The sequence below is a fragment of the Sceloporus occidentalis genome, unplaced genomic scaffold, assembly GCF_023333645.1.
Source record: "Sceloporus occidentalis isolate IW3139 unplaced genomic scaffold, rSceOcc1.0.p SCAF_27, whole genome shotgun sequence".
Taxonomy (NCBI): domain Eukaryota; kingdom Metazoa; phylum Chordata; class Lepidosauria; order Squamata; family Phrynosomatidae; genus Sceloporus; species Sceloporus occidentalis.
The window spans coordinates 411,321-426,755 of NW_028317007.1; the positions used below are offsets into that span (position 1 = coordinate 411,321).

The 15,435-nt window shown below is 36.2% G+C and overlaps 1 pseudogene; it reads left to right on the plus strand.

The window, feature by feature from the left end:
* The first annotated feature begins 7,861 nt into the window (after positions 1 to 7,861).
* Positions 7,862 to 10,360, plus strand: LOC149299850 (protocadherin-17 pseudogene; annotated as a pseudogene).
* The last annotated feature ends 5,075 nt before the right edge of the window (positions 10,361 to 15,435 follow it).

Below are 15,435 nucleotides of genomic sequence, written 5' to 3' on the forward strand. Positions count from 1 at the left end.
TGAAATAAATGGATAGTATAAGAAGAGGAGAAGAACATAAATTAAGAAAATGTAGCCTCCTTTTTTGCATAAAAGTTTTTTTATTAACTTTTTCGTTTGATTTGTGCTCCACCCTTTCTCTTTTTTGGTTTAACACTCACATGGTATGTTTTGCATTCACATGTGTTGTGTGTGGCTTCACAGTTATATCTTTTTTGGGTATTTATTGCAGGCTTTCTTTTGTTTTAATTGTGTCATCTGATGTGTAGCGTCATGCCCTGCCCATGCTACATCCTTGTCCATCTCACATGTAGTACTGCAAAATGGGTAGTGGAGCTGCTGGAAAAGCCACTCTGGCAAAATGTTGGTTTGGACATTCAGCCAAAAGGATATGTGTTCCACTCTCTGGACTAACCTGACTGAACTGACAAGCAAATTCAAATTCATTCGTAAGTTCATAAGCTACTCCACTGCTTTGAAAGCTGAAGTTAGTAAGACAGGGAAAGAGGTCTGTAGTGTTTCTGTAAATATATATTTGTCTATATAGAATCTGTTCAATCCACCATATAATTACCTAGCAATTAAAATGTAGTTAAATTTACATTTATTAATTGAATTACAATTAATGGATTTTTTTAATACTGAAATTACATTTAATGTGCATATTTAATTGCAACATACACTACATCGTTGGAAGAACCTTAACACATTTAAATGGCAGCCAAGTCAAGAGGCAAGTGCAAGGTTTATATAAAATATTTTCACAGTCACAGGGAACGCTGCCAAAATGAAAATGTGTAAATACTCATTTAAGCAGGGCCGTTCTTTCCTCTGTTTTCTGTAAGTCAAATTGTTGTTATACATTAGTTTTTATGTACTATTTACCCATTTTACAGTGCTGCAGAATATAACAAATGTATACAATTTGACATAATGTGACTATGCACCAAACACATAATGGTAATTGTTATTTGTTTATGAGGATTATCATCTGTGTTCTTAAAATATAACGGTACACAGGTTTGACACCGTGGGTCAAAACAAGAACTAAAAACACCCTGTATGCTGATTTTCTCAGGCGCCCAAAAGGTTTAGAAGATCACAAGATTCTCCTAAACTGTCGGAGAACGGCTTTTGCAAGACCAAAGAAATAAGTATCAGCAGGTATGTAAAGAGGTTTTTTTTACTACTAAACTCTTATGGTAATCATTTTGCCAACCTCACTTATGAAAGCAGGATTTGCTTAACAGTTTTCATTAAGGAACAGTTTAGTCTACAAATTTTAATTGATTGGAGTCCAATGCCTTACAAAAGTAGACCTCTGTCTTATTTAAGTCTTTCTTCTGGCTGCTTCGACTGAAACCATGAAACATCAGTGTTTACATGGTCAGTGGCACAAGCATTAAAATCAGCAGCCAATTGCATGTATGGTATCATAACATCACTGTTCAGGTGACATACATGTGATTGGCCCCTGCTTGTCATTATCATGTGCAAGAAACATACTCCTTGCAGTAAAGGTAGGTGTAAGAAGGGGGTGAATGATATAGAAGTCTCCAATAACTCCCATAACTAAAGAATGCCCAAGCCGATATGCATGCAGTAAAATGTCAGATAAAGTTGCTATTGCAACCTAATGCTAGGTTTCACAATTAAGTTTGATCCGTTATGAACTGTAGTGAATTGTTATTTGTAGAATGGTTTCATGAATAAGATAGACCTGTTGACCAAGTATGAGTTGACAAGGTGGGCAGGAGACAACACTGTATCATCTTTACACTGCGTTCGCCATACCAGTGGCAACTGTATGACTGTAACTAAACAAAATGAAAAGGAACTGACTCTCAACATTGTTGACCCAAAAGTTGTCTTTTCCCCGTCCACAACCCAATAATGCTGACAGTATTGTAAGTAATAAAATGAATAATGATTGCATCGACAACCACCAACTTTTATTTATTTTACTGGACCAAATATCATTGTATTGTAGAAACCACAAGACAATTGCAAAGAGCAATGACAGAATAATCAATGGACTAAATTGTATTACTCATGATCTATGAGATAATACCTTTGAAATTATATTCTCATGGTATTTCTAAGAAATTTCATGTCAACTGTATTATTATGCGATACCTGTCATCAACAGGGGCACTTTCACCATGGTGAAATGTGAGGCTCATTGACTAATGAAGGGTTACAGTTAACCTAGCCCTGTATTATATTCTATGCAGACCTTTTTTTAAATTTATTTAGGTCTTAGCTTGAGATTTTCTACAATTGTGTCTGCATTTGTGTTTTGCAAGGTGAGAATTGGCAGTTTATTTTGGCATCCAAAAAATCCATATTTTCTGATACTTTTTTATAACTGAGGTTGCTAACCTGCTAATTATGTCAGTTATTTTGTTAAAACTTGATGAAGGTGCAAATTTTCAGTTACTAGCAGACATTTGGGCTTGGAACACCATTATAAATCACCCCCTTTGAATTCAAGTTCAGTTCCAAGGCTCGGTATGTATTATGCGTGTTAAGAATTCTTAGACTTAGTGAAATCAAATTCACGTGGGGAAGCAGATGGACACAGTTCATATAAATTCCTTTTTTTTTTTTGTTATTGTAGGATATGTTAGCTGTGGTTTGGCTGTGCCAATTGTTGAAATAAAATCTAGGTGTCTCCTATTTAGGGACCAACTTTTTGAGTTCTATAAAAAAAAATGCTCAATGCATGCATCTGCAATTGTATTTTTAGCAACCATGCCTGTCTGAGCCTTGGGATTTGTCAAGCCCTAGGCTGCATAAATACAAATAATTATACTATCAACAACTGGTGAATATCAATCATATAAACAAATGCATAAACATATAATTTACATTTTCCATGGTTTTATAACAATAACACACATAACATAAGCAAATACACAAAGGTTAGCACACCTGGATCTCTACTTATGTTGTTGACTTTTATTCCTAAATTGAATTAATTTGGTTCCTAATCTTTTTAATTATTTGTATTTTTGTGTCTATATTTTTGTCCATTGGCCAATGCATGAATACCATGCATCTTTATTGAAAAAAATAAATACATTTGTTTTGCACCAAAAAAATGGGACACCTCAATATTCTGGTGGAAAACCAAGTGTCACCAATGGTGTTTGTTCAAGCATTTATCATTGGAAGTACTTCTTCAATCTCAAATCATTTAGCGCTGTCATTATGATGTATCTATTGGAAATGTTTATTGAAGCCTGGTAATAAGTGTTTCTGTGTGTAATATAAATGGGAATATTGAGTTTATTATTGACATTGCCTAAAATAAATCTCCTAAAGAACTCGCGTTTAGATTGGGATTGGCTTTAGTTGTGACCTTAGCTCCTAATACCTCAGTACAGATCTTAAAAGATATCTGTCATCTAAAGAGTGTTTAATGCAACTCAAATTGCCATTTAAACAGTGTTTAAAGATGCATGTGTACAAAGATAAAAAAAAATACAAGTAAATAGAAAACTTTCTTGTTTCTTCCTTCATGTTATTGTGGCACAATATGCAAATAAATTACCTATAATGCAGTGAAAATGGCTCTTTACAGCAAGAACAATAAAGATGTGGAATTCATCACCCACAGATATCGTAGAATACTATAGATGCCTTGAAATATGAGCTGGATGAGTTATAGAGAAGTAGAGCGTAATATGCAGTCCTTATAAACGGTTCTAAGGACAGGATTAGCTATAGCTTGTTGATCCAGTGAGATATCAGATTGCCATTTTGGTGCCAAGAAGGATTTCCCCCCCCTCCTTTTGAGGCACAATTGGGTTTTACCTTCTTCAGGATCAACAGCAAGGTGGATCTTGATGGACTTGTACTTTTATCCTTAATTACATTTTCATGCTGTACTATTTTTTTAACAACAATATTGTTTGTTTTTTTACTTTTCACATGTTGATATGCCTTTGTGAAACAACGGATAGAGGTCCAATTTCACCATTGAGATAAATATAAGTATTGTATAATTTTTTTGTGGCACATATTTTGTGTTGTTGGTGGTGAAATCAACTAATTGTCACTTTATAAGTTTAAAATTTATTTTCCTGCGCAACACTTTACTTTTCACTATTTTTGTAACAACAATATTGTTTTTCCTCCAGATTTATGCCTGACAGCCCAATTAATAAGGACAGCCTGGCAATGATTGCAGTAGAAAGATTTCAGTGTCTCAAAACTAGACACTGTTGTTGAAAATCACCACTGGATAAAAGTGTGCCTTTAACAGATTTTAAGCTTAAGCATTATACACACATTTCACAAGAAGAATTACCATGGGTTGTAAAATACTTTGCTCATGCCCCTTTCGTATGATAACCAGGTAGCTCCATCATCCTCTGAAGCAGCATCAAATAATTGCATGGTACCGGTTTTTGATAATTCAGAATTCCAGTAATGTTGGTTGTCTCAGTTAAACGTATCTGAGACTTATAAGAAATTGTTTACCCTGAATGATGTTCTAACTTTTAGTATTTGCTCTTGAGTTATGGGTATCTGCAGAATATGTAGATGGACGCAAACTCAGAATTTTGACTCCATCTATGAGCACATTAACATTTTCTTTAACCTCACCCATTGTTATCTCTGCTTGCCACTATAGACACTGGCGTCTATGTATAAAAAAGTGGTTCTGGGACAAAGTTTCAAAAGTTCTTGCTGATTGATAGAGGTTGCACAAGCAGATGGCTGATCAGGCCGCACACTGCTCCTCCAGCAGCATATCAGGTTCTCCAGTATGTGGGTGCCGACTAAATAGGTGCAGTGGCACAGTGCGTAAATGTTAAAACAAAACGTGTGCCTGTGTGTACCCAGCCAGTGACCACCAGTTTGTAGTTCTTCAGCCTCTGGCTTAAAGAGCCAGGACCGCCCACTTATCCCCAGTTCAGCCCTGCTATTTTATACATAGTGCCAACCATACCTTGCACACACTGGAATGACACATTTCCTGACCTGATCTGGGTGTACAGATATGTCAGTTAGCTATGTATATACCTTACTGTATTATATTATGGTATATATGTGGGGCATGCTGAAAACACACACATTAAAATAAAATAGCAACCTACAACAACCACCTCTGGGATCTTTATGACTATTTCTAGAAAACATGCAGATCTAGAGAGAAAAAAATGTGTATGCATTCATTTATAAAACACCCAATTGTTTAAATATCCTATTTGTAATTAGGTATTGATAACAATTGTAAATTCTTAAATACAAGCAACATGCCCAGAATTTATTCTAGTATCGTGATCCAAGAAAGAAAATACATGAAAAAATACAAATATGTGCTACAGAAGTAGACAAGGTGATGTTTAGATAGCCATGTCACATACACCGCATTGCTGAAGAAATATAACATATTATGCATACCAATCGCTTTGCTGGTCACATGACCAAATATGCACGTGAGACAAGCACCTAATTAAAACTTGTTCTGGAAAATGGTTTCTTTGGATGCTTTTCTCTACAAAACCACAGAAAAGGATCATTATTTAAACACAATTGTTGCAATAAAAACATCAGCACTTTATTCATCTAGATAAACAAACTCTTTTGGCAGTGATGGGGTTACAGGGCAGGTACATTGTATATCACAAGCTGTCACATGTATGTTGAAATCTCAAATATATGCCTGTTTTGTTGCAGCTTAACTCTACATACAATGTACATACCATTCTTAAAAATATTTACTGACGTCATAACCACAATGTATGTATCATTTCTGAAACACATAAGCTTAAAAATAGTTAAATCGGAGTTAGTTAGGTCTTCAGGGTGGATGCAAAACCGGTTTAAGCATTATTTCTATTACATCTATGAGTAAATCGCCTTAATTTGTTTTTAATATAGTTTGGTTAAAATAAGGTCCCCAGTGACGTATTAGGTGTATCGATTTTCTATACACCCCCAATAAGTGTCATAAAGTGCATTCTCCCAGTCAGTCTGCTATAAGAGACACTGGAAATGAAAGGCAGCGTTTTACAAGCAGCCCTTCTCACATCGTTACCGTCTCAGACCTAACCGATCTAATCAATGACACAAAGCGTTCCCGTTCTAGGAACGCCCGCCAAGCCAGCCCTTCGCTGTTATTGGACGACGGTGCAACGGGCGGGTCTACATCTCGAGCTCTGACTGGCTGGCGAGAGAACAGTGTCAATGTTTAAGCAGCGGCGTGAGGTGAATAGAGTCAGTCTGAAAAGAGGTATTCGGAACTACGGTCGGCGAGAAGACAATGCAGGAGGATCTGAAGGATTAAGACTACGACTCAATTGTTGAATTGTATAAAGTGCTGCTCATTTCGAATGGATATATTGTTTATTGTATTTTTTTTATAGTTTAAGAACACTCTGGAAACAAAAATAATTCTAAGCTACCATGAGCCAGCAGAGGGAATTGCAAAGGCTGTCACCCATCTTACAGATGCTTTTAATAGTTTAAAGAAATTAAAAAAGGAGGGATGAAGGGATCACTTTGGGAGTGATTTGGAGCTACCCATGGTGCTGCACATCTTGGAGGATTCTGATGTTTTTCTGGCTTGCACGTTTGCTGTTGGTGGCACAAGCTGCGTAAAGGATCAGCACTGATCATCCAGCTCATGTATAGCCTCCTTCCTTAGGTCCAGGATCCTTGTGCTATTAGAAGGTAATCCTCGTTTATTATTTCTCCCGTAGACTTACTGCAGTGATCATGTTGCAAAAACATCATAACATAATATAACATTGGCCAGTAAGCACCTTGTTCATGTATGTAAGTTGTTGTTCTTATTTTTAAAAATAGTAATCGTTGTTTCTTTCCCCTTCCTCTCTCATTCTGACTCATGCTGCTATTAAAGCATCTGTATTCTGTATGTGTCATTCATATGTTAAAAGAAAGCAGGCATTTTCCAATATGCAGTTTGCTTGGTAATTACTTTCAGTACTGAATGCTATAATTCTGGGGGGGGGGAAAGACACAAATGCATCTTTTTTTATGTCTGCTTTAGGTGTGTGTTTACCGGGTCCTTTATATAGGGATCTATTATTATTCCATATTTTGCTAGGTGTTTTGTGAATACATTTCAAGAACATCCTTGAATGTAGCTACTGAAATTTTTTTTGGGGGTCTAAAGTGGATTTTTCTCCCCTTTCCATTTGTGCATCCAGCCATGCTTTGCCTGTTGATTTGCTCTTCCTTATGGAAAAGGGGCAGAACATGTATATAGCTTGTAAGCCTAGAAATATATAAGATACCTTATGAGATACCGGCAATCAACATGTGAATATGTGATTCTTGAAAAAAAATGTAGTGTTTTTGTATGTCATTTTACTAAGATATGTATAAATGTATGCAAAATAAGTTAATTTTCAATTCCCCATTCACACTATTCATGCGCTCATGTAATAATTCTTTTCAGCAGTTGCTATTCTGCCAAGGTAATTCTTCAGCAGAATCCTATATATTGCTAGCATTTGTTCTAATTATAATATTTTTTTTGTCTAATAATAGATTGAGGAAAAAGGCTTACATTTTAATGATAAAAATTTTGAGAATGGTTGAAAAAAGTGTATTGCTACCTTGATGTCATGCATTACTGAACACCGTGGTTATGTTCAAAAGCCATTTAAATTAAGTTATGCTTTCCAATTAATATTTTAGAAAAAGCTTCTAGCAAAATGATTGTCTAGCAGTGAATAATTGTCTTTGCAGCCGAAAACAATCACTGATTTAACCCTGCCAGCCTTTTTGCTATGGTCCATTTGCTGCCTATCTAACTGCAGGTGTTTTTGCAATCAACAGGTTCAGAAGACTGAGAAGAGGAGTGAAGCCAACAGCCCAATCTTTACAAAAATATCTGGGGATGTACCTTTCCATCTTATTGCTATTTTTTTTGTGGGCACCAGCCCTGACTTTGAAAAACTTAAATTATTCTGTACCAGAGGAGGAGGGAGCTGGAACTGTTATTGGCAATATCAGTAAAGATGCAAAGCTGGGGATCCCCGAAAGGGGTAGAAAATCCACCTTCCGAGTTTTGGAAAATTCTGCACCTCATTTACTGGATGTGGAACAGGACAGTGGGATGCTATATACCAAACAACGCATTGATCGTGAAACACTTTGTCGAAGAAGTGCAAAATGCCAGTTGTCCCTGGAGGTGTTTGCAAATGACAAAGAAATATGCATGATAAAAGTTGATATCCGAGACATTAACGACAATGCTCCTAATTTTCCCTCTGAGCAGATTGATATTGATATCTCAGAAAATGCATTTCCTGGCACCAGATTTCCACTTACTAGTGCTCATGATCCAGATGCAGGGGAAAATGGCTTAAAGACCTACAAGATCACCAGAGATGACTATGGTTTGTTTTCCTTAGATGTGAAATCTAGAGGCGATGGGACCAAATTTCCCGAGTTGGTTATACAGAAACCACTGGACAGAGAAGAGCAAAGTCATCATAAGCTAATTCTTACAGCCTTTGATGGAGGGGATCCTCCCAGGTCCGCCACAGTGCAAATAAATGTAAAAGTCATTGATTCCAACGACAATAGTCCTGTTTTTGAAGCACCATCTTATATGGTAGAAATCCCAGAGAACTCTCCATTAGGCAGAGTTGTAATTGACCTGAATGCTACAGATGCAGATGAAGGGTCCAATGGTGAAGTCATATACTCATTTAGTGGCTATGCGCCAGACAGAATCAGGGAGCTTTTTTCAATCGATCCTAAAACAGGTGTGATACAAGTGAGGGGTAACCTGGACTATGAGGAAAATGGACTTATTGAAATTGACATTCAAGCACGTGATCAAGGACCTACACCAATCCCAGCACATTGTAAAGTTACTGTAAAAGTGATTGACAGAAATGACAATGCCCCTTCCATTAGTTTTGTATCTGTTCGTCAGGGAGCAATTAGTGAAGCTGCACCCCCTGGAACCGTTATTGCCTTAGTCAGAGTCACTGACAAGGACTCTGGGAAAAATGGTCAGCTACAGTGCCGTGTTCTTGGCAATGTCCCTTTCAAGCTGGAAGAGAACTATGATAATTTTTACACTGTAGTAACTGACAGACCTCTTGATCGTGAAGTACAAGATGAATATAATGTCACAATTATTGCTAGGGATAATGGGAATCCCCCATTAAACTCCTCAAAGTCTTTCACTGTTAGAATCTTAGATGAAAATGACAACCCTCCACATTTCACCAAAGCTATGTACGTATTGCAGGTATCTGAGAATAACATTCCTGGGGAATACTTGGGTTCAGTGTTGGCCCAAGATCCAGATTTGGGACAAAATGGCACAGTGTCATATTCTATACTGCCATCTCATGTTGGGGATGTATCCATCTACACATTCGTCTCTGTCAACCCCACTAATGGTGCGATATATGCCCTTAGGTCTTTCAACTATGAACAGACAAAGTATTTTGAGTTTAAAGTTCTTGCAAAAGATTCAGGGTCCCCTCATTTAGAAAGCAATGCCACAGTGAGAGTGACTGTATTGGATGTTAATGACAATGCACCAGTCATTTGTTTACCCATCTTGGAAAATGATACCGCAGAGATTCATGTACCAAGGAATGTAGGTGTGGGGTATGTGGTGAGCACGGTCAAGGCAATGGACAATGATTTTGGAGAAAGTGGAAGACTGACCTATGAAATTGCATATGGTAACGAAGAGCACCTATTTGAAATAGATCCTGTCACAGGAGACATCAAAACACTCAATCCTTACTGGGAAGAAGTTTCACCAGTTGTAGAGCTTGTGATCAGGGTTACAGACAATGGTAAACCAATGCTTTCAGCTGTGGCAAAACTCATCATCAAATCTTTTACTGGATCTTTACCTGAAGGAGAACCCAGGGTAAACGGAAAACAGCACCAATGGGATATGTCTTTGCCTCTTATTGTTACGTTAAGCACAATTTCCATAATTTTGCTGACTGCCATGATCACCATTGCTGTCAAATGCAAAAGGGAAAATAAAGAAATCAGGACATACAACTGCAGGATAGCAGAGTACAGTCACCCTCAATTAGGAAAAAGCAAGAAGAAAAAAATAAATAAGAATGACATTATGCTGGTACAGAGTGAAGTAGAGGAGAGAAATGCAATGAATGTCATGAATGTTGTAAGTAGCCCATCACTTGCCACATCGCCAATGTATTTTGATTATCAAACCAGGTTGCCCTTGAGTTCTCCCCGTTCAGAAGTGATGTACCTGAAACCTACATCTAATAATCTGACTGTTCCTCAAGGCCATGTTGGCTGCCACAACAGTTTTACTGGACCAGTGAGCAATGCAACGGAGACTCCTTCCAATCGGATGTCTATAATTCAGGTATGGCCAGTTTAAAGGGGCAGTGTCTTGTATAAGTGTGAACATTACTGTGTTGCTGAAACAGACAGATCTGCATTTTTTTTTTAATGTTGTGATGCGTACTTAATGCTGCAATATTTATTAATGTATATGGGGGGGTCTGTTACTTTATGTCAATGCAGGCAGTTTGCTGAACTTGATTTCTGTGAAAATTGAAAAATATTTGGAAAATTTTATATGTATTAGATATATTATAAAGATGGCAATTAGATGTATATCTAGCTATCTGTCTTTAATATTTATATATATATATATATACCGTTTTTTTTTTTAATGCAACTTGCTTAGTAGCCTTTATGATGAATCACCAATTGTATATAAGGGTAATAAACTCTTCGTAGAGATTTTCAGCTATTGCAGCTCTTTAGGGGAAATGCACTCTGAACAGTTAAATAGCCATAAAGAAAACATCTCTAGTGTATGGATATGCTGAAACTTAAAAACCCCGGTGCCTCAAAGAGCAGTCATTTCTGGAGAAGAGAACCTTTCAGGTTCCTTGAACACTGGCATGGTAACCACAAAGCAGTGATATGGTCACTCTCCACTTTTATACATCATTCTAAATAAATAGGCTACTACCTGGTAATTTCCATGAAAAAAATAACCATTTCATATTATCTGAGCCTGTACAAAGTAGAAATGATGTGTTGCGTAGGTTAGGTTTTTTTTTTCCCCAATGAAAATCATTTTTTTCCCCTCACAATTTGTCTTTCATCCTGCAACTGGTGGGTGTCATTTAATGTCAAAGTGAGCATGTAAAGCAGCGCTGTTAAATCAAATTCTCAAGCTCAGAACTGTGATATATGTCTGAGATGTTGTGTTCTTGGCTTGAAATAATAAATTCTGCTTAATGACCAAGAAAAACAAAAACACTTTCAGTCTGGCTGGCAGACAATCATCTAAGGATAGTTTTTATTTGTATTCGCAACTATTTTTCTGTTAAGATTATTTTTGTTGCTTTCCCGTGGAATGACAAATCACAATAGGTTGTCCCTGGGTGTTTGGATATCTAATTCATATTGCACGCACTTAGAAAGGCTTCCATTTGTCCTGCAGCATAAAACATATGATAAGAAGAACATAACTCATAAGTACTCATGGACATATGCATATCTTAACAACGCAATGTAAATCACTGCACAATATATCACCAACCCTCCTCCTCACCCCCTTCTCCCTCTTAAGAGCCATCGATTTGAAAACCTGCATACTTAAGAGATTAAATAATCTTATATCTCAATTAAAATGCCAGATAGCTATCTTTCGCCGGAGAATTAGTCACTATTAATCATATTTTTTTCACATGATACTAATATTAAACTTTCAGGTTAGATGCTCAATATTCTTCTTCTAACATTTATAGCATACCAAGCATGGGATCTTTTGAGTATTTTTTTTTAATACAAGTCACAGTTGTAGAACATTTTCTAGACAGCCTGACCTCAAATGTTGGAAGTTTTGCATTACTCAACCTTGAAGAATAGAAAAAAAAATAAAATAACACAATGTATATTTTAAATTAAAAAAAAAAATACATGTAAGAGACACATCAATATAGAATATGGTCACATCATATATGGTCACTGGTCAGTAATGTTCAGGGTTTCTCACTTGAAGGAGTGTGCGATATGTTGCAGAACCCAGCTTTGAATATTTGGGTTCTTAAAAGATATTAATACTAGAGGATAAACGTAATCATAATACTTGTGTCAGAGGCAGTGAATTGTTTACCTGATATTAATTTAATCTTTGACACGTATTGAAAATATTGATTTTTCTCCAATGAGTTATGACTGTGACGTTTATGCCTTACTCTGATCATTTAGATTTTTTTTGTGTGCAAGCAGTATATATATATATATATATATATATATATATATATATATATATATATATATATATATATATATATATCTCTACTGACACTGATATATGTGTGTATATATATATATATATATATATATATATTAGACAAATAACCAATGATTTGCAATGTATTAGCTAGCCCTTTGGCACATAGAAGGTTAACTGTGATTATTGTTGCTTACCCAGCAACAATGTATTTTTCAAAATCCACTGTGTTGGTTGAAATAGAGTATGCTGGAATAAAAAATTAAAAAGATAGGCTAAGAAAAAAATCAGTCGGATTCAGAGATGTTGTTCCCCTTTTGCTACTTGATTGGTTTGGGATATTGCTTCTAATGTAATCCAACAGTTGTAAAACGTTTTTTAATGATATACACTTTTCAGGCTAACACGTATCTGACTACAGTCGATTAGCCATAAACATAATTTTCCAATTAATCAGATTACACACATAACAACTACCAAATATAACATGTATATTCACTGTCAACTTTCTTAGCATAATCTGATCATTTCAATTTACCGATTTAAGTATTTACATTTCACTAGATTTTTGCTTTATATTCTAACTTGGTCTTCTGATTTTTCAGTACTGGGGAGTGCACATGTGAATAATTCTTTATAGTCAGGGATAATATAGGAATTATTTGTGCATTGACTAAACTTTTACTTTATTTCCAATGTAACCCGGTAAGGTTTACATTTCCCATTGTTGTTCGTGATCTTCCAGGCTCTTTGGTGAAACGTACCTTGTACATGTCATAGTAGAGTAAATAAGACAGGAGTATATTCTGATAATGTGAGCAGATTAATCAATGAGTGTTATTCCTTCGAACAGCATTTTTTTTCAACAGTTGAGATCGGAACCTTTACTGTACAATTTTGAGCATTTCAAACTGGTATTGGCTAAGCTTGACCTTTATAGTGGGGTTGTTTAAATGTGTGGTTTATCAATACGTGTTATAACATTTGACAACTTACTTAGGCGATAAAAACGTGCACATGGATCTAAAGGTGACCAGATCTCCTGGGGATACATATAGGAAATGACTTACACCACTTTTGTACTTTAGTTCACATCGCCTTGGAAGATGTGTTTTGTTATAGTTTCCTGGAAAAAGGGGCCATCTGGTCATTGTAATAGCCTAAAATGTTAACAATGGAAATACAACAGGGTCCTTAATTATTTAGAAGAGGTTTTTGTCATTTGTCGGTGTGATGTGTTTTCTTTCACACTCACTTCAATTTGACGCTGCAACGTTGCTGTATCATTTTCATTTTCTAGAGTCTATTTGTGATTGTTTTGATATATACCGACCGCAACCTCAAATTAATTCACAAAACCCCAGCACTTAAGATGGGTTTTAATACGTGTATTTTAATAACCACATGTTACTAAAGTTTCTGTGAACTTTGCTTAGCTCCCTGTTTTTATCCTTTGGAGCTAAACACACAAAAAAAACAGTTGTATCAGCTGTCCAGTAGGATTGTGCCATTACAGGTTCAATAAATAATTGTCGAATGGCGCCTGTTGTGCATGTGTATACTAACACTGTGAGCATACTTGGGTGACCAATACAATATAGGTGACCAAGAAATCTTTGGGGCCACCAAGCCAATGCATTCTATTATACTGGTAATCAAGCATATAGGGGAGAAAACTACCAGATCTAGGGTGATAGAAACCATAGGGCCAGCCTACACATGCATACACTGGTCCCATTAGATCCCTGCCATGCCAGGTGCAGGGAACAGCAAATGAAAGAAACCAAGCTCTTCTGCATTGGCTTCTTGTAAGAACACAATTAGATTCTTCTAACTTCATTTTGGTGATCTTTTCTTTTCCATCCTTGTTTTCTGTAATAGAATTTCCTAGATAAATGGAAAGTCTTTGAAATAGACTTTCAAAGATAAATTGTATAAATGATGGAAAAGAATTGCTTATCTCGTAGAAAAAAACCTATAATGTGAGCGCATAGCAGTTCCATCTCACTGCAAGTAACCTATAACACATAGACTAGCCAATGAATCACTATGCAGCAAATAGCATGTAAATGGCAGAATGTGCAGTTACCAGACAAATTTAGTTTATTTTAGAACTCAATGCTGTGCCAAACCCAGTAAACGTTGAGATCACAATAATAAAGTGTATATGTGTGTAGATTGGATTTGTTTTCAGAATATACATTAATCCAGAACAAGCCAGGGCTGAGTTTGATAGGACATCTTCGGAGCCACATTATGAAATGCGACATGGGCAGTCTAAAACAATCATTGCATTGATAACAGTGAATAGGAGGAGAATCTGATTTGGACATGGCACATTAAACTTTAAGAGGGAAATTAATTGCTTGCTCTTATAACCCCAGATGCCAAATCTCATTGTATGAGGCCAGGTTTTTGTGCAAGCCAACATGAACGTCGCTGTCACATTGGCTTTCTGAGTGTTCATCTGCACTGCATCATAACACCCTGCCCCCTCCTAGCACCTTTAAAGAGGTTAAACAGTTAATGCACCTTGGAATTGAAATTGATCTAACCTTGCTCTGGGCGCATGCACAATCTCTTACTAAGAGGTAGTCAAAACCAAAGGAAGGATGAAATGTAAATTATTATTAGTTTTTTTTTTTGTTAAAACTCATGGATGTTCTATCATAGCAGACTGATGTGTTGGTATTGTAAATAATTCAGTGCAAAGTGAATATTAAATAAAAACACAAATCTCAAATCTAAAAAAGGCCCTAAAGTAAAAAAAAATATATAGATTACAAATCGATAACTTGGGGTATATCTATACTATGATGATAAAACCAGGTTTATTATCAAACAAGCAAATTGTAAAGAGAAAACCAGTAGGTGGCAGTAATAAGCTGATCTTGATGTTTGGACTTTCTCAAGAAAAAAAAAAAAGAGAGAGAAAGAAAAAGAAGAAATTAAGTCAGTCAAAGAGAAGAACAGAGTGAAGGTTGGCGTATGGCAAATGGAGGATCAGAGGATTTAAGACGCCTCTAAACTGTTGAATTTTAGCAACTTACAATATGTTGCTAAGCTTTTGCTGAATTCCCTTATAACAAATGTAATGTACCATAGTGCAAAATTTTCCTGAATGCTGTGGCTGAACGACCGAAGTACCAGCAGAGGCAAATACAAAAGGCTGCAGCAGATTGCAAAATCAACTGCATTGT